Below are 21,317 nucleotides of genomic sequence, written 5' to 3' on the forward strand. Positions count from 1 at the left end.
CCAGAAAACTCAGACTGGAAGCCTTGTTGCCAGTGAAGATGCATTTAAGACAATAAACTCTCCATTAGCTGCAATACAGGCAAACTGTAGCTAACACAGGATTCTCACAAGAGCTGGCAGATAAAAATGGTACAGTGTGCTTCCAAGATATTTCTAAAGATCTGGTTCAGTCATGGATTTGTCATAAATCATATTGCAAACTAAGGCAAAAATCAATCCCCTGTGGAAATGATATTGCTTCTATCACCATAGTAGCTGAGACATAAAAAATCTCTAAAGCATTTATTTCCCAAAGCAATTACAACTTTATAAAAGTAAAATAGAATATAATTTATTTAAGGAATTTGTCCTGGGCACTACAGGAAATCTACAGAATAGCAAGTGATGTTATCCAGATGGTCAGGTAGTAATTTAATACTCTAGTTACTGGATAGGTGCTGGAATCTAGCCCCTACTTGCTTGTCAGTGAACCATCTGGATATGGGATACAGGGCATTATTACATTCAATACAGAACTATTCTATTCTCAGTCTCACGGGAAGAAGATCTACCATCTAGGACTACCCAAACTTTTTCCAGGGTCAAAAAGAGGTATGATCATCACAACTGAAATGGTGACACTTTTTTCAGATTTTAGGTAGGATGCTTCACATCCAAAAGCATTTCAAGGTTAGTCTTTGGATGACAGTCTATATAGATTAGATGAAAATTAATTGTGGTTAGTACTGATTAGCTCACCTTCATAGACCTTAAAGCGCGAAAAAATAGTGAAGAAATTACTGGGTTTGCCCAGTCAATTGCTATAGTATCTAGCTCACTGTTATAGTATTTATTAAAGATTTGCCTAAATCCTTCTCTGTATTTGCATGGAACCCCAAAATCTACAGAACCCAGATTTGGGAATGACAGGAGAGTCAGCAAGACCTTATAGGGAAACATCTTACAAATCTGCATAAGGTGGGCAAGAGGCATGCCCTGGAGAGCTGTGACCATAATCCTGCTTTTCCTTGAGAGAAATTAACAAAATGGCAAAATAGCATCAAAATTGGCTTTCACAAGAACATGTTTCTGATTTTATTATGAATTATAACATTCAAGAAGGAATTCTCAGTCCCACAAGAGCATTATTGAGACTAAATTTGGCTGTTACCCTCTTCTCTTTTAAATACATTATATGTTTGAGGCAACAGCATTTTTTTTTTTTTTTATGTATCTCTTGGGGGTTTTCTACAAGGCAACTCACTTTTTCTCTTAAAGTCATTACAGCTAAAAAACTAGGGAGTCATTTCAAGCTTGGATTACGTGTAGGTGGTTGGTTATGGGTTTATGTTGCTTCAGTTTGATTTTGGATGAATGTGTAACGCACTTGAAATATTTCTAAAACAAATGGATATCAATAGAAATAAATACAAGTCAAGAGCTGGCATATTAGTTGACATAAATCATAACTCCAGTGATGGAACTATGCCATTATACCTCTGCTAGACAACTGTTCTGAGGATCCTGGAAATAAACTAGCACTCAGTGCAAAACTTTGCTATGTCAGCAAATTTTTCTTTTATAAAGATTTGATGGCTTAGCTTTACAATCTCTAAATGTTTACGGGGTCAATAAAGGTATTTGCACTAAATTTATATTTTTTTTTAAAAAAAGAAACTCTGATCTAGGATCTTTCTGATAGAAACCTCTTCTAGGAATCTTTCTAGCCTACATTTTAAAGTTTTTGATGTGCTGACAGTCAACCATACTACCTTGCTCTTAACACTTTCTGACCCACGACAGGGTATAATTCAGTGTAATTAAGTTGTGTAAATCTGAATATAGAATTACCATTCTTCCTTGGGGATTTGGAGTCTATTTGTTAACAGGAAATTAAAACTAGCACATCTCAGTTGTCACTACAGTGCACATTGATGTTTACTTGGGAACTATTTGGCAAGAAAAAGTACACTGAACTATATTCACTGTTTAGAATCCAAATATTTAGCAGATGGAACATACAAAGTCTTGAAGATAATTAGTTTCTGAACTCTCTTTTTCTGATGTACTTCAAGAGAGGTCAGAAATAAATCTGATTACAGTGAGGTCCCCTTCTCAATTATCGTACTATGAGGACTTCTTAAAACAGAGGAAAATACATTAAAAAATCACAGGATTTGGTGAATACAAAAGCCAGAATTTGGTCATGTAGACAGAGAGAAGAAAAAATTCTGGAACTGGGTGATAAGAATGCCATATGAATTTCCCCTTACTTGATATCACAGATAACAAGTGCCAGCTTGGGTACTGTGGTTTAGAGATACGAAAAGAATGTGGTTAAGGAAAAAAACATTGCTGGTAATGTGGATTTCAACAGACCAACAGCATTGTTCCTCAGTAATTTCATTGTCTCTTGAAAGGATTCAGTATCATGATGAGAACTGAAAGCACAGTCTTTTATCATGAACAGAATAGGCTAATAGGTAGCATAAAAATATAGGCCTGCCAAAAGTAATGACCTGAACTTCCAGATTTTAAGAAAGCTCACATTTCCCTGAGGCAGCCTCCACTCTCCTCACACTAATGAAAAACTTCACTACAAAAGACTCAGAGAATCATAGAAGTATACCCTACAGAGCCTTATCATTCAGAAAGATAATTTCTACAAAAGATATTATTACTTGTAAATACCATTTGACTTGTCAGGTATTGAAGGAAGATTCATACCTCCAGCTGTAAACAAAGGGCACTCATTAATTAGTTTCCTAACACAAAAATACAATGAGATGGAAAGACAAGTCAGTGGCTCATGCCAGACACCCAGGTAACAAATCATAGAGCTGGACACATCTTGAACCATTCTTGCTGGTATAAAAGCCATGGAGCTCCTGAGAGGTAGCCAGTCAACCCAGACAGGCTCATTACTGCAAGTAGCATTAAATTAAACAGTGGCATAAAGAGCCACATGATATCTGAAAGTCTAACACATTGATAAGCTGATTACTTAAGCAAAATACTGCAGAGGGCTCTGTGTGCCAGTGTGCATGCATTTAAAGTACTACACATGCACAGGTCACTCAGATACTGCATTAAATTCAATAAATTAAACATGAATCGTTGGGCACGTTAAATGAATTGCAACCCATAATCATCTGAGTAGCAACAAGGCATTCATTTAAACTGACCTAGATGGATTGTTTAAAGAGTTATTAAATATAATGGGAATACAAATTACAAGTTAGAATCTCTGGAACTCTTTTCTGGTTGAAGGGATTTTTATAAGAAGTCAGTAACTGAAACTATGCATATGTCTGATATTTTGGGACCTCCTTCACTAGATACTGGTTTATTGGGGCAGTTTATATGCAAATAAGATAATGTGAGACTGTAAATAGTGTACCTGTGTGATGGTCCACTCTGAAATCCTGTCCCTTGTCTGGGATAATAGGGTGGTAGAATACAGAATAGTATTGAAGATGAATATACAAAACAGTCAGTTGTGTCATGTATCTCCAGAATTTCAAAGCAGCCATATTAGGCATGACTAAGTGAAGAAGAAAAGGTTTATTTGAACTTACTCTGGAATGCACAGCAGTTACTTATATTTGCTTTATCTTCTTACTCAGAATGATTTCATGGTCCAGAAAGAAAAGCACTGTTCCTTTAGTCAAAAGATTTAGGGTGGAATTCATCTGACTAAATGTAGATATCTGCTCTTTATCTGAGTCACCCCAGTCTCCGTGTATAATCAGTAGATATCTAGTCACTATAGACTATGAAGTCTAAAACTGAATTCCTCTAACTCTAAAATAGACACTTTAAATACATCAGATGGATTGAATCCTAAAAAGGTCTATTTCTCTACAATTAATATAAAGGGAGGTTCAGAAATAGCTGTCTATGTGACATATGTCTAAGGAAGATGAGGTGACTACAATTCCTAGAATTTGCTCTTGGCTTTCCTGCTAACCTGCTGTATGGCTCTGGAAGTCTAAATGCTAAATAAAAAACCCAAGAATGTTATTTTAGACTTCATAACTCTATTGATGACATCTATTAGGCAATATCTGTACCTTTCAGACATATATATTTACTCACAGTGACTCCACCTTCCATTTTTTGTACCTGTGTTCTGCCTCCCATTCTGGCTGTTTTGTGTATTTACGTGTAGTCTTTAAACAAGAACTGACATGTTTCCATACAGGATGTAATGGGACAGATATGCCTCTTGGCATAACACTATACAGGTAGTTAAAAATGAATTTTAAGTGTCACTGGCATCATCTGAGGTTAGAAAATTTTTCTTATCAGCTAATGTGAATAGGCCATGAGATTTAAAAACAAAACAAAAAAAAGAACAAATCGTTCTTCACAGTGGTATAACAGAAAAATTCAATGCCTCACAGTATATCCCCAGCTGCACTAGGGAGGTGACAGTGAATATGAATTTCATGGGCAGATTACCTGAAGATAACAAAAATAGGAATAATATAAAAATCCTGCCTAAGCTTACACTTGGAAAAGCATATTCTGAAAAGGATTTCTAAATTTATAAGAAAATCCCCCAAACCCAGAGTGGAAAAACAGAGGATATTTTAAATGGAACTATAACCTTTTTTAATAGAAGCTTAATTTAGTCACCAATTAATAGCTGGTCACTAGTAATACTGTCCAGAAAATCTGAACATTCAAGAGGCAGAATACCACTCTAAGGTGTAACTGATAGGCCTGGATTATAGCACAAAGGTATTATATCTTAAAAGAGATTAAGAAGTGTTTAGTTTTAATTAATTTGCAAGAAAGTAAATAAAATATGAATTATTAAATTTAGGAGAGTTACCTGAAATTGGATATTGCAAATATAAAAGACAAAAGGACTGACTGAGGATCACTGAAGGAGCATATCTCTAAATTGGTTACTTTTTCATTTCTGTGACACCTTACAAGAATGTTTTTACTTTTATAAATTCAATGAAAGGCCAAATTAATCTCCAATGAAAAATCCCTGAATAAAAGAGAAAGCAGTTTTGTTACAGAGCAACAAATAAAAGAGAGGGATGTTTAGTTAATTTTCAAAACTTCCTACAGTTTTTCATTACTAAAACAATTTACATTATTAATGGTTTAGAATTCAAACATAAAAATATTCGTAGAATCATAGAATCACAGAATCATTCCGCCCCCCCTGCCATGGGCAGGGACACCTTCCACTAGACCAGGTTGCTCAAAGCCCCGTCCAACCTGGCCTTGAACACTTCCAAGGAGGGAGGATCTGGGGAACCTGTGCCAGTGTCTCACCACCCTCACATTAAAGAATTTCTTCCTTATATCTAATCTAAATCTACCCTCTTTTAGTGTAAAACCATTACTCCTTTTCCTATCACTATAGACCCTGGTAAAAAGTCTCTCTCCGTCTTATAAGTAATGACAAGCTGCAACAAGGTCTCTCCAGAGCCTTCTCTTAATTAATAATAGAGAGGATTATAAAAAAAAAAAAAGTTATTCAGAAAGGTATTCAGAAAGGTTACCAAAAACAAGCATGGTGGGAGATGAAATGTTGTGTCAGTAACTGTAATGTTGCACATTTAAGGCAAGAATAAGTTTGACTATTTGAATGCACTATAAGTTATTATTTAACAGAAGCCAGACAAGCTAATGAGCTATGTGTCACTGCATGACCTCAGTCAAGTTCAATGTCCATGCAAGCTAATGAAGCAATATTACACAATAAAAAATGAAATAAAGATTATTATAAAGTCATTATAGTTCATCATTCTTTCATCAAAGTGACCAGGATTTCACCAGCTGAATCCATTCTATATCCCTAGCACTAATGCACAAGGAATAAATATTTTTTGCATCAAGGTTGCATAGCACAGCTTGGTAAACAGCTTGTTTACCAAATAACATCCCATTTAAGTCAATTCTAAAACTTTTATTACCCAAAGTAAATTACTGCAGGTCTCCAAAATAGCCTATACTGTAGTCACCGTTCATGGCAGGATATTATTCTGAGCAAATTCTATGTTGCTGTGAAATTAGATTGGACTTACCCAAGCCAGATAGTTTAACGCTATCTTGGGTGCTTTTTTATTACAATATAGTCATCCTGAGTGGTACAGCTCGCAGATTTAGACATCTAAATTTAGATGTTTACATGCAAGCTAAGCTCCCATTACAATCAATAGAGATCTAATCAGATAAATTTAGTGAAACCTAGAGATCTATTCAGTTGACCCTGAAATAGACAGTTAGTTTTGGACAATTATTTTAGGCTACCCATAGAATTTTCCTCAGCATAATATGAGCATAGGCATTGCCTGTGCAACACAGTCTCAGGACCCTTAGTTGGGTGATCCCTAATGTAACTCCAATACTATCACTCTGTTATCTAGGCTTCAAAATTTCAGTCTTCATGGATTGAAATGCTTCTCTCTTAATTTATTCCCTTGATTTGATTGCCATATAGAGCACTAGAAAGAATCAAGCATGCAATAGTTATTCATTTCAATCTCAATTTGAAATCTCAGACTTGAAGCTCAGTTTATGCACGATATCAAGAGAAAGGCAAACAAAAAGTGGGGAAGTATAACACTCTTTCCTGACTGAAGGTATCACTAGATGAGACATAGTCTCCTAAAAAATTTGGTGCATAAACCAAAGCCTGACATTTAAGCTAGTCCTTTACTCTCCTGGCTGTAGAAAACACTGTAAATTCCCTCAGTCTTTCACAGTAGACCAGGCTGCCCAGAAATTACTTTCAAGATACCAGACTGGTCACAGCAAACAGTAATACAGCTGCATGTGTTTGGCTGACTAAGTTCTTATTGTACGGAAGGAAACTAAGAGATGGAAGAATAGTTAAATGGAATTAGAAGTTAAATTGATAGGAAAGGAAATGTATTCATAATCCAAAACAAAGATTTCATGACTTGCTCAGAACCCTCAAACTGCAATATCATCTTCTCCCTTCACATCTTTTTTTGGCCTAGGAAAATGATGCAGAGATAATGGAAGTCATGGTCACAGTAGTAATGTTATTAATACATCCTGCTGTATGTGGGACTTAATGTAGGTCTACCACAACTGATCACCAGTGTGTATATTCTACCTTCTGCATTACACATGTATAGATGTTGCTATAACAATTCTTTACCATCCTCTTGATCCATTAGACTTTCCAATAAATAGTGTCTTCTCTTGTGAGAAACTTCTGTCTCTTTCTACCTTCTCTGACACCTCTCCAGCTGCCAGCGTAATAGCACATGTACCATGGTCAGCATACCATGGGCAAATTCTCTGTACAAATCTGTACTCTCTGGAAGACTGTACAGACATCTATAGATATGTAGCATCATCTATTGCACAATACAAAGTCTGAATTGGCAAAGCTATGTCAATGCATACTCCAGACAGATAAAAAAGTTACCTAGTAGCTTTAAAAGAGTCTCTATGATGTGGCTTATGGATGGTATGTGAATCTTTTGATCTACTTGCTCATTTTAAATAAATGACGGCATGAAATTCAAGTTTCTATGAAACCAGTGGCATAAAACTTTGTAGACACTGATAGGTGAATTAACTTCTACATTTTAACTGTCAGGAAAATTTGGAATGGCTATCTGGTAGTTAGGGAGATTAAGTAATTTTAAAAATTTTAGTCTGGAGAAAAGCCCCTACTAACCTATAGCAAGAGTTTCAGAATTTATCCCAAATAGAGTGTAACATATTAGAAAATTTTAATACCATGAAAACCACTTTTATGTGAAATTTGAGAGGGAATAATTAACTATTTTCTATTAAAATTTATCATTCTCTGGTATTACATTTATATGTTACTGTTTAAAATAATGCATATTTTTCTTATATAAATATACCTATAAATAATTTCTAGGTTGATAATTTATTACAGATAGTACATTTCACAGAATCACAGTATAGTTGAGGTTGGTAGAGACCTCTCATGAGTGTGTAGTCACTGCTACTCACCAGAGGGTCAGCCAGAACAGGTCCCTCAGGACCGTGTCTGGACAGCTTTTGACCATCTCCAAGGATGGAGACTCCACAACGTCCCTGGGGACCCTGTGCTAGTACTTGCTCACCTTCAGAGTGAAAAAGTGTGTCCTGATGTTCAGAGGGAACCTCTTGTGTTTCAGCTGATGCCCATTGCCTCTGGTCCTGTCACTGGGCCTGGCTCCATCTTCTTTTACACCCTGCCTTTCGGTATATATGTACATTGATAAGATCCCCCTGAGTCTTCTTTACTGAATGGAATTCTGCTTAATATTAGCATCTAAAAGTTATACTTCTAGACTGTGGTGGTGTGCTTTGCTCTCCCCCTACCTGACCTGTATTTCCCATAATGCTGCTCAAGTGATAACCACCCCTGGCAGTCGTAATGGATGCGTTTGGTTGTGATGGCTGCACCTGGCTCAAAGTGGATTTGAGGGAGACAGGTAACAACACAGTAGCCAAGGGCTGATTTGAGCAGTGCGCCCACCTAACCACAGGTCAATGTCCATCTCAAGCCAAATTTAGAAGAAATATCTGTAGTTGGTATGTAAATATAAGTCAATTATGCTACTCCACAAATAGTGGACAGCCCAGGGCCTGTTGAGCTCTCCTGCATGACACTGGGCTGCACACCAGGATCTCCCCTTGATCAGGGACACCTTTCAAGGTTAGTCCTTGAGGCTGAGACAGTCCTTGCCACAATAGATACTTAGTAAGTGACTAATAACATGCTAAACTTTGAAATCCAACTAAGTGATATAAAGGATTGATTGTGCACATATAATCATTTAGACATAAACCGTTGACCACATCTGGGACTAAGTCTGGAACCAGATGCACCTAAATTCCCCTCTGAGGCATAAAAAATACAAGGGGCTCCTTTCTGAACTTCATGACTCAACAGGAAGGTCTTCCTGACAGTTTTGTTTGATACTGTCCTCTATGCAGTAAATTTCAACTGTACTTTGTCATCAAATCCTGCTAAACTACTGTCGCATTTAGGATCACACTTTGTTAAATTGCTGGTTTGTATCAATAAACATATTGCTACTTCTCTCTTACAAGTGAAGTGTGTCACTTGCCTGTGACAGTCTAAGCAAGCTGTGTAGACGCTGAGTACTTAGGCCTCCTTTTCCCTGTTAATGTATTTCCTCAGCAGGGCAAAAGCTAAAAAGCTGAAATGAGAAACTAAACAGGAAATAGTGACTGAGCAGTTTATACAGGCTTGCAGCATTTAGGAATGGTAAATGCCTGTCAATATTAATTTTGGCAGAAAATAATTTCATTCCTAGAAATGCAATAACTTTATAATAAGATCAGTTTAAAAGAAACCAATTTTGATAGCAGATTTGAAGGCTGCTGGAACTAACAGACCACAATCCATTTTCAATAAGCATGGGGATAAAAAATCTTACTTTCCTAGAATTTCTTTCTAGATACTGCAAGAAAATTAGAGAAGTGACAAGTTATCAAGTGATTATAAGTTAGCAGGTGATTATCAGGTGAAGAGTTTTACCCAGTTAAGTCCAATGCACATTTCTCTGATTATGTTTGAAGCAGCAGATTGTGCATATGATTGCCTGCCAATGATTCCACTGGCAGAAGGATCAAGTCCTAATTTGCTTCAGAGGTCTGCCAACAGGATGACAATCTAGCCTTGTGTTTTAGCATTGGCTAGAAAATTAACCTGCCACTAGAGAAAGGTATTTGACTAGCTGTGTATGAATCATTTACAATGCATTTTAAGCCACATTTATATATACATTATATACTTTATCTCCCTGATTCATTCCTCCAGTTTCTCTTTGTTAGAAATCATGGCAGCATTTTGCCTCCATCAGGGAGAGCAGGTGAACAGCTCCAGCCATTCTGTGCACCTCCATTAATGCTAAATCAGCTCTCATGAATTGTGCATGAGATCAAATATGTTATAGTCATTAACTCTGGCACAAAGTAAAAAAAGCTTCTTTAGACAAGACTTTCCTTTACCATGTTAGGCCAGAAATAAAAACTACAGAAGGTAGTGAATCAGACCTTAAAGATTTTTTCCTTTTACTTGTACTAAATAAGAAACATTTTTAAATTAGGAAACATCATTTGTAGGATAAAGGAAGAAAAGATGGAACAGTGACGTATAAGCACTACCTGCAATTAGTTTAATATATAATTCGCTTGGATGTCCATGATCCACAACAGTAACTGAAGATTTAGAGTACATTTACATACATTACAGGAAGAATAAGCCTCATAACCTACATTCATTTCCTTAGTCCACTAATTGTTTTTTCTCCCTGAAAAATTTTAATGTTGCCATTAAATGAAATCAGTACAGTGAAATCAGTACGGTGGCCGTTCCTAGTTTTCTCTTCGGGGCCATAAACTGCTATAGCTCGGTTAAGTGCTTCCCTCTAGTGTCCACATATATCACATACACCGAATGTTTAAAAGCAGGGGGTATGAATTCAGTTAGGGTAATTTTCGGTGGTGGTTACATACTCATTTTCCTCAATATCTCAGACTGAGGCTCCTGAAGATAACGCGATCAGTTTCATAGATTAAATACTTCACTCACCCAATTGTAATGTAATATTTTCCCCCCTCTCGTATCTCAGTTATATCAAAATTTAACCACTATTCATCTCTTCTCTGGTTTTTTTTTACGCCATTTTATTTTAGTGATGCCAGACAGACAGGTTACATCTTCTCCCTTAATTCTTCTATGCTAAGTTTGTAGAGATCATTTAGTATGCAGTTATAGATGCAATTAACATCATAGGCACCTTTATATAGCACAGTTCAGTGGTCAGATTATTAAACAGCCATGCTAACCAAAGTAGTGGACTGATTTTCATTTCTCCTGATTGAATATCCCCCCAGGGAAATCTGTATTATTTAGTTTCAGAAAAAAAAAAAAATAAAAGAGACTTATTTAGATTTATTGAATCAACGTGTAATGATTAATTTTGAATCGGTTACAGAACAAAATTATTTGCTCTATATTGGCACTTCATTTTATCTGAATTTTAGTTGGAAGTTCCATGTCCCACTTTTTCCTATGTTTATTTACATCTTTTATTGAGCATCATGCAACTCAATGGTATCTGTGTGCATTATTTCAGCTATCATTCTCCAGAAAGACTGCCATCAGAACAGTCTGGAAGCACGGTTTATAGCAGCTCAAAGGCAGTTTGCTGACAGAGCAATGTAATTGATTCACGTATTTTGCAACTGTTTTCTCGAATAGACTTAAAATTAAATGCATTAGCTGGGTTCAACAAGTTGAAAAATATTCTGAATCAGATCAACAAAGTCAAAGCAAATTATTACATCTACCTTTTCCTTTTAGAAAACAAAAAGTATCTGGAAATTAATACTTTTTCCCTAGCAGAAAATTTCAACTGTGTATAATTATAATTTTCAATTGCAAAATTTGCTTTGGCAAAATACACTTGTGCACTTGAATACCACAATCTCTCGGTAGCCATATATATTATGACCTCTTTTATGTTAATGATTATTTAGCCCCCCAGGAGTTCTCAGCCAGCATACTGAGGTTCTTTAGATCATAGTGTTCCTTCATAGTCATAGTCTACAGATACCAAGTTTGTGATGAACGCATGTGTGGATGTGTGTGTGAGAAAGAGAGAGAGAATGTCTTTGAAAATGTGACTTGCCTTTAGGTAACACATTTCTGTCTTATTGGCCTTTCCTGTTTCTTTGTGCACTTGTCTGGGAATTTTATGAAGCCAGTATTTTCCTGTACTTGCTGAAATAGTGAAGTTTCAGAGCTTCATAAAACATAAATGTTATTGCAACTGAAAAATGGTAAAAATGGGTATAAGAGGCAAGGAATTTAAAGTCCCAGTCCAAGTACCTAAGTTTTATCCACTCAAGGATATGATGCTGTGAGAGATGGAGGGAATAAGGGGAAAAGAGAGTTTACAACTTTAGGAAAGATTTTGCTTCTCAGTGATTCAACTGAGTTTCAGAAATACCACTGCAGGCCTAAGAGGATTCAGAACCGAATTTCTGCAGGACTAGTTTCAATGACTTTTATAAACATTATCTTTCTATCTACAGCACAGTGCAAGGTGTGCTGGATGAAGAGCTATAAGAAAACTACTGCTATTTTCCTATGTTTTGTGTGGTTTTGGGGTTTTTTTAAAGCATCACTTGTTTCTTCCTCACTTCAGAAAGTGAGGCTTATGTTACTCTACCATGTGCCAGTGCATCTGTCCATGTGGCAGTCCTCTGATAATCATTTCAAGCTAATTTCAGCTAATACAGGAAAAGAGACCTAAAAGATATGAAGAAATCACAAGCATGAAAAATCAGTGGCTTGAAAAGGAGAAGAGAAAAATTTAATATCCTTATAGAAGGAAAGACTTCTATGTACCAACATATGAAATCATGAACACAAAATAAATCTTCAAACAATCCACACGTGCAACCCAGGTCTAATGACAGTATGTATGCCTAGACAGTGGCTAGACAGTAGCTATGTGGGCAACTAGATATATGGCAGAAACTCAAGGTACTCTAGTACACTGGCAAGAAAGTGATAAGTGTCATGGAAGAGCTCAGAGTAATTATGAAAAAGAAAATGCAAAAATTTGTAAAAGATCATGTTTCCTTAAATCTGCTGCTTATGGAACAACTCATTAGCAATTTGCTAATTTCAGAGGAAAGCTCAGTGAAAGACCTGGCTTCTAGTGTCATTCATACTGCTTTCTTAACTGAACAAAATTGGGTTTTTTTCCACAGTCTTGAGAAAAAAATTAGGAATGTACCAAACCAAGTCTCATTAAGGCCGTTATACAAGAATAGATTTGACAGCAGTTACTTTTATTATCCTTTGTATGGAGCTGTGAAATTTCATTCCCCTAGCTGCATCCATGCAATCAAGGGCAGGAGAAAGCACAAGAACTACAGCTCCTCTGAAAATGAAAAGAACAAAGGAGAGGTGTCTCTGTGTGTGGGAAGAAGAGATTTAGTGTTTAACATGGGATGTAGAATCCTGGTTCAGTTTCCACATGACTTTGGACAAGTCAAAAGTCTCTAGTTATCTATTTCGTTTAGAATGGCATCTAGTTACACTCCTGCAGTATCTTTGAGGAGCCATGATTAAGATACCCATCCCTAAAATCAGAATAATAGCATTTCTCTCCATCACAGGAATTATGTTTAAAAAAATGTATGATGATGAAGCAATCAGGTACTGCTGTAATCAGTACCTCAAATTGTATTTGGGATGGCTGACGTAGACACTCCAGAGGCAAGTAACAAAGAACTGTGAAAGATGTTCTCTGTAGAAAATTATTTTTTAAAGCTACTGTTGGGTTTCCTCAGACAGGAGGTGATCTGAGTCTCAGTCTCAGACTATACATGCTTACAAAGAAAACCATTATAGCCCAGTTTCCTGTTAAGTGTTTCATTTCCTATGTCCCCTTCTAGTTACAGTAGCTCAAGTAACCTAACTCCAGTCGTCCCAAGCTTTACTGACATCTACACAAAGCACCACCTTTCTTCTCTGCCCTGCTGGCATCTACACACAGAGACTGGTTCAGAGCTGTGCACACATCGAATGCCTGACAAGCATACGTGGGCAGGCTAAGGAGAACACATATTTTTGTACCTCCTATATAATCCTTTCCTCACTGGGTATTATTGGACTCGTCACTTGTCATGTTTCTGAAGTTCTAACCTTCAGGTTGAAATTCAAAAGATAATAGGGGAAGGTCTTTGTAGCCCAGCAACCCCATGAATATATCACTGCCATTGCTAGTAACAGGCTACAGGCCTTGACCTGTCTTTTCAAGGTCCCAGGACTGAGGCTCAGCAGACTTTCTTTGAACCTGGCCTGCCTGGACTTTTGTTTTAGCTTTTTCTACGTGAATTTTTCTATATTATGCTTAATTAGATTTATTTTTGCTTATCTTCCAATGGTACAACCATAGCTTTTCTATAGACAGAGTAACAAGTAATTCCTCTGTGTAGAGTGAAATATTTACCACTCCAGTATAATAATGTAGTGGTAGAGCAGCACGGGGATGGTACTATAGCACTGAGAACACAGGATACAGCGTAGAGGAGTACAGGCATGGGGGTGGTAAGAAAGAGGCCACAGGGCAGCACTGAAGACCTTAGGCTTGTAGACCATTCATCAGTGGTCAGTTAAAGAAATGGACACACAGAGTGGGACAAAACTGGTTTTAGGGGTCAGAAAGAGAGCAAGGAAAAAGCATCTAATATCTGTAAAACAGTTTATATACAAAATTTGGATGCCATATGATGTTGTAGGCATTAACAAAGAACAGTGTGCAAATCTGTGTCAGAAAACATGAAAACAGCCCAAAATGAACCCAGAGTGAAGAAGAAACCATCAGCATGATACTTCCTTGACAAAGGGGAAGAAACACCCCCCCCCCCCATTACTCCTCCCAGCAAAGAACGTGGGACACTGAACCTTTCTGCAACCCCCTGCTTCCTGCCTTCTTTCTGAGAAAGACTGCACTCACTGATCCAGGCAGAGGGGCAGTGGATGGGTGTGCATAACAATTTACAGCATATTATTACTACTGAGAGCTATTTGTAGTAATATTCTTTATTTTCTTCCCTTTTTTCTGCATTAATTAGATATAACAGTTCGTTGAGATTTCAATTATATCAACAGTAAATTCTTGGCTTTACTTATAAGGTGTGTTTCTTTCTTGCATTACAAGATTTTGAATTTAGCAGTGTGACAGACAAACAAGTACAATGATTACATAAATGCTCTTTCTTTAGATGCCAGGCTTGGAATTGAAGTCCAATTGCATCAACAGAGTAGAACCCACTCTCTTTTATCTTCTCTTTCTTTTTCTTGATCTTGATACAACTCTGTGCTGCTTAAGTCTTTTGTAAAAAATTACAAGAGCTAAGCCTTCCTTTCACAGCATCAGTGTAGATACTTTCACATCAATAATCTAAATAGCAGTATTAATTCAGCAACAGAATAAGAAGCTGGTAGGTTATTATAATTTATTTAAAACTGAATTAAGGAAGATTTACTTCAGAATGTAAGAGAATAGTTGAGATTGGAACAGATTAGATGTGGAGGTTGTAAAAAAGTTTTGTAATTTCAGCATTTTAATTATAAGTTAACCAGGCTACTATGAATGAATAGTTCAAATGGAGTCAAGCCCGAGTTGGGGCAGTGGGATGGAATAGATGGGCTCTTCAATCCTCTTCCTGCTGTATTTTCTCAGAAATTCTATACATAATGCATTAACATTTATTTCCTAGTTCACACTTTTCCTTTATTGTTGTGTCTCAGACTAAGCCTAGAAGTTTTTTTGTTTTGTGGCACAGAACGCAAAAGAACGTGCAGAACCACAGTGCCAGATACAGAAAATATCTCACTGAGTGAAAAGCAGTAGCTAAAGCTTCTGTGAATGCCTAAATCAATCAACTATCCCTGGATGTACAATTTCTTCATTTCATTTCATAGGACCTGATGGACTGTAGAATTTTTGTGATTTCTTTGAGACTCTGTGCAAAGAGAAAGAATTTAGTCAGGGAGTTTCTTCTGCAGTGTATGTATGGCTGAAATGCACAATGTAAGGTTATCTGGATTGTAAGGATATCTGATTCAGAAAGGTAGTTAGTTAATGGCTATTCAGCATAAGAGACAAAGACAAGGAACAGAAAAAGTTATAAATCGAAGACAGAGGTACACAAACCCTAAAGAGCAACAGATAACCAAGACAATAGCAAGGACCAGAACTCTCACTGACCAATGGGCCATTTGGCATCCATCTGCTCAGCTGCTAGAAGGGTCAGCTAACACTTTGTAACTGATACGAAGGCAAACACCATGATCAGGGTGTCATAGAAAAGACCAAATGTCTTATGGGATATTTGAGGAGGCTTTTGGGACTGTATGAGACTTATTATGGGGTATTTTGAGGAGATTGTAGAAATGTACAGATCTTACTGTGGGATGTTTAGGGAAAAGGACAAAGGTAGGGTCAGGGATCAAGGTAGATTGGGGAGGAGCAGGCATGGAAAATTGAAGAAGAGGAGGGACTAAAAGAGGGCAGGTCACAAGTAAGCAGGCTGCAGGTCAGTACTGTTTTGTGGCCAAACTCTGTACCTGGATTTTCCATTGAACTCCATTTCTACCTATTTGCTGTGCAAGCATGCTCTCTGCTCTGTGTGCATGTGTGCATGTGTATGCTTGTGTGTGCGTGTGCACATGCTTGGCTATTGAACTGCAGGCTTGAACACCTATCAAATATAAGGTCAGCAGCTGAACAGACCCAAGGACTGAGCGGTTGACAGCATGAATGGAAGAATTTCAGTGATGGATCCAGTATGTTTAGGATTTAACTGTACTGGTGAAACAACAAAAAGCAGCCTCAAAATGTCTGAGCATCCTATAGGTCTCACATTAGTCTTTTCCTGCACTGAACATAAGCACCAGTGTAGTCAAAATACAGTATACAAAGAAGCTTGTAGAGTTACTAAAATTACACATAAATCAGTAGAAAGATGTTATATACTTCAGGTTTAGGGCAATATCTTTAGTGTCTCCACAGGCTCTGCTTTGATCTGATTAAAAAAGGTTTGAAATAGTATAAGAAAATACTTAAAATATGCTCAGTAAAGCTATGGGAATAGGTTGTTACCTAGACAACTTGACTCATCTGCAGTACTAAAACCAAACATTGAGTCTATCACAGCTGGAAGAGGTGAGACCAATATAAATTCTTAGGGATTTCTTTTAAAATTGACACTTAAAATGTAGTTTCTAGATTTCAAACTTGGAAATATGCAAAAAAAAGAAGAATGGTCTGACCAGTGGGTAAAAAGTAGTTTTTATAATTATTTATAGACCTGATAGTTTTTCTTTGATAATTTTTTGATGCTCTAAATTATATTTCCCTAGAACAACACCCTTTGTTTTCCGTTATTTCCAATTTCTCCTAAGACAACAAAAAACCCTAAACACTTTTTTAACAAGTTACATGCTATTTTGAAGTCCAATGTTTTATACTACTTTTTATGTAGACTGAAAAGTCAAAAATTTCTGTGAGAACAAAATACTCATCCAGGAGCAAAAGACTCATACAAACACAAAATGTGCATTATAAGGTATGAGGGGTCCCTCTGCTGGAATTTTATGTTATTCCAGTCCTGAGATAAAATGCACACAAAAGTTCACACTGCATAGTTCAAACTATTTCTGAAGCATGCAGCAAAGAAATTCATACTTCTGCTAGTCTAATTACATTAATTCTTAGATTGCTGTAATGTGTACTGATATGGAAGACAATAAACCATATCACAGCCATTTCTGAGGAAAATATATCAGCCACATTCATGTACATTTAAGCTATTGTAGAGGCATCCAGATTTCAACTTCAGGAAAAGTTATACCAGTTGTAATACTTCTAAGCCACCATTTTCAAGGAGTCTATGCTAGCTGAGCACTGAAGATATTCCAGTCAGATATTTAGTATTCAGTTTTTCAGAGTGTTATAAAAGCCCATAAAGAAAAACAGGCTGCAAAGTTTCCTTTCAAGCTACTCAAAATATTAATGCAGATGGAATTTCAACATTACGATGCTAAATCAAACAGTTCTGACAATAAAATGGAAGAAACTTAGGAAAGTATGAAATGGTCAAATAGCAATCATAACTGGAACACAGATGTGTAAGAACAAGCAATCTTCAGAAAAAAATATAAATAAACAAAATAAGATAACATGGGTAAAGACAATCTGTGTCAAAATTATTTTCTAAGCAGAATTGTAAAATAGATTCTCCTGGCATAGTGCTACACACAGGATTGAAAATAGAAACAGAGAGATATCCTGCCCATAATGGTATCAAATAGAGCAATTCTGCTAGAATTGTATCATGATGGGAGGCAAGAAGACATAATAGAAATAATAAGCAAAAGTAGTCAAGTAAATAAGATTATTTACAAATAATAAATTAGTTCATGGAATTAGTCAAACTATGGACTTCAGACACCTGAAGGCAGAGGTATCTTGTAGTTTCTGGTAATGGTCAGGAATACGCTAGCAACAGATCTAGAAAGACTGAGAGGTGTCCAACTGCTATAGCATATGCTGTCCAATGTCTAAGAGTAACAGGTACAGCACAGAATCGACTGAATCCCTGTAGCAAGGGTCCATTGCTAGCAGTGACAAGTACCTGAAAGTATACATTGAATAAAAAAATTTAAAAGTACACATTTGAAGCAAAGAATCAAGAGGAATTCTTTAAACTGTTCTGTGTATATCTGAGTTCTTCCAGATAGTGATAGTTCCTGAAGTGCATCTCCACAAAAACCTACTGATCTAAAGCATGATGAAATATCTTACAAGGTCTCATTTCCTGTGGATGTTGAATGTTTTATTCATTTCAGCTTGCACAATTTATGCAAGAGAAACAAAGTGGAAAGAAAGACAAACAGAAAACCTGCTGGATGCAAGTGAAAAGCCCTCACTTAAGATCTGGACTTAACATCATACTTCAGTACCACTTTGATGTCTTTTTTTGGAGTTGTTAACTTCACATCAACCTGTTACCAACAGATGTTTGTTTCTAGGAGTCACAGTGCATGTGACAGGAATAGGTCTACTCTGCCACTGGTGACAAAGTCCTTGAGAAAATGCCATTTAAGCACAGCCTGTTTTAAAAAAGCATTTTGCCTGGTTCCTATTCAGCAAGAAAATGTCCTCTATTCCCTTTTCCTTTTCAGTCTAGGACAGCTAGAGAAAAGATTTGTATTTAAGTTGGATTCTTTGTAGTAAAAAAATAGCTTGGAGAAGTCTTTAGGTCAGTACATACTGTGTGTACATACAGGACTAGTTTAGAGAATAAGAAGCCTTATTTCCTGAAGTATTTCACAAAATGTCAAAAGGAACCTACTGCAGAAACAGTCTTGGCTGTTTGCTGGGCAGTTCTTGTTTGGACTGTTACCAGTGTACCTACTGAGGTTTACTGCAAGTTACTTCTTTTCCCACATATGTATAAAATGAGTTTTGCAATATTCAGAAAGACCTATTACAGTCCAGCTTTTTAGACAAAATATATTCTTTACTAGACCTATTCAGAAATATTATCATAGAGTCATAGAATGGTTTGGGTTGGAAGGGACCTTAAAAATCAGCTAGTTCCAACTCCCCTGCCATGGGCAGGGACACCTTCCACTAGATCAAGTTGCTCAAAGCCCCGTCCAACCTGGCCTTGAAAATTTCTGTATTCCTTACTAAGAAATTCCTTATATTCCTAAAGTTATTTTAAAAAAAACTAACCAAACAACAAAAAACCAAAACCAACTAAACAAACCCCTGAAAGATAGGGAAAATTAAGCTTTCGGTACCACTGTAGGGAAAAATATATTTGATCTTATAGGTTAGTGGTTACATATGCGAATTTACAGCTATGTAGGACAGGGTTGGTATGTCTTCCTAGGAAGAGAAAGAAAATTTTCAGATCTTGGCCTTCTAGGGTTAAAAATGTCAAGAGCAGGAGACATGCTCTACCACAATAAACAATCACTCACATGGGGTCTGATAATGTCACTGCACCAATAGGGCAAATGAATGCAGTTTTAAGGCATGCTGGATCCTCCGCTGACCTTTAATACTGTTTTGGCTTCTGTGAATGCATTTTCTTCAAATGGGAACAACAGGACAGAAACAGGAAGGGAAATGGTGTTGCCTCATCCCAGCAGATTCATTTCTTGTTCCAACATGGTTAGGGCATGCACTAAGAGGTAATAGCAAATAATTGCTCTGAGGTGTCTGAACACAGCCTAACAGAAAAAAAGAGCACAAGTTCCATGGAAAATTTATCCACCTGAAATATAGAATAAGCTTTGTAAATACTACAGCTTTTGCTTGTAAATTCAGTCTTGTACTCTTAGATAATCTGAGGACCTTTACTAAACCACATGGTACATTGTCATCTTTTTAATTAATTAAATATAAGAATATCCCAGCATGGTGAGATTTAAGCCCTAATTCACTAGATCCAAATATAAAAGAAAATTATTTCCTGACTGAAACTACAGTGCACTCGCCATGAAAGTATATTCCACCTTTAACATATTCAGAGACGGGAAAACAGCTGTTATGCAAAAGAGTGTAACACTCAGAGTAAATATTGGGAGCGGCAAGATGAGACAAGTATGAAGATGAATCATCAGGAATGTTTTGTTGAGCCTTTGTAGTTGTATTCCCATTTATCTAGAGCACTCAAATGGCAAAAAGCACAATGACCATGTGATAGTTTCAGACTCTGGCTAGTTGCATTCAGAGTTAAATATTTGACCTCGTATTCTGTGGCTGTCTCTGATTACACTGTTGGGCTTGCAGATTGCCAAGCCTTTGACTAAAAACTGTTTCTCCACAGTTTTGTAACTCATTCAACTCATTTTAATATCTTAGCAAGACTTTTAACATGGTGTTCCAAGGTAGCCTTTAGGCAAATTGGTGAAATACAGTTTTGATACAGGAGCTATAAGATGAGTGGAAAATTGGCTGGGCAGACTCAAATGGTTGCAATCAACAGCATAAAGGGCAACTGACAGTGAGTTCCTAGCAGTGTTTCTTGGGAGTCTGTGCTGGGGCCAGTACTTTCAGTGTCTTTTTTAATTACCTGAAAAATGGAAGTGAATATACTCCTAGCAGGTTTGTAGAGAATATCAAACTGGAGAGAAGAGGTCAGTACTCTGGAGGGTGGAGGAATTTCATTTAGAGGATTTTCAACAGACTAGAGATATGGACTGATCTCAAGTTCAACAAAGGCAAATGGAAAGTCCCATACTTTGGATGGAATAACCACACTTAGCTGCACACGCTGAGTGCTACCAGCTAGAAAGCAGCTTTGAAAATGGACCTGCGGTCATGGCAGGCATGAAAATGAGTTAACATTGCATCCTTCCAGTGAAAAAGCCATACTGGCCTCTATTAGTAAGATTTGGCAAGCAGGTCCAGGGAAATGATTATTCTCTTCTATTAAGCATGTGTGAGAACTCACCTGGAGTACTGTATCCAGTTTTGAGCTTCCAGCACAAAAAAAGATATTGCCATACTGGAGCAAGTTCAGCAAAAGGGTCACCAAGATGATTAGGGGGCTGAAGCACAAGATACATGAGCAGAAGCTGAGAGAACTGTGTTTGTAAGCCTGAAAGAAATCTAAAGATCTACAACTGCTTAAAGAGAGGGTATAGAGAAGATAGAGTCAGACTCCTCTTAGAGGTGCAGAGTGATAGGACGAGATGTAGGATGAGATGACTTACCCTAAGGCCCTCTCTCTTCATTGCC

The sequence above is a fragment of the Strix aluco genome, chromosome 1, assembly GCF_031877795.1.
Source record: "Strix aluco isolate bStrAlu1 chromosome 1, bStrAlu1.hap1, whole genome shotgun sequence".
Classification (NCBI taxonomy): domain Eukaryota; kingdom Metazoa; phylum Chordata; class Aves; order Strigiformes; family Strigidae; genus Strix; species Strix aluco.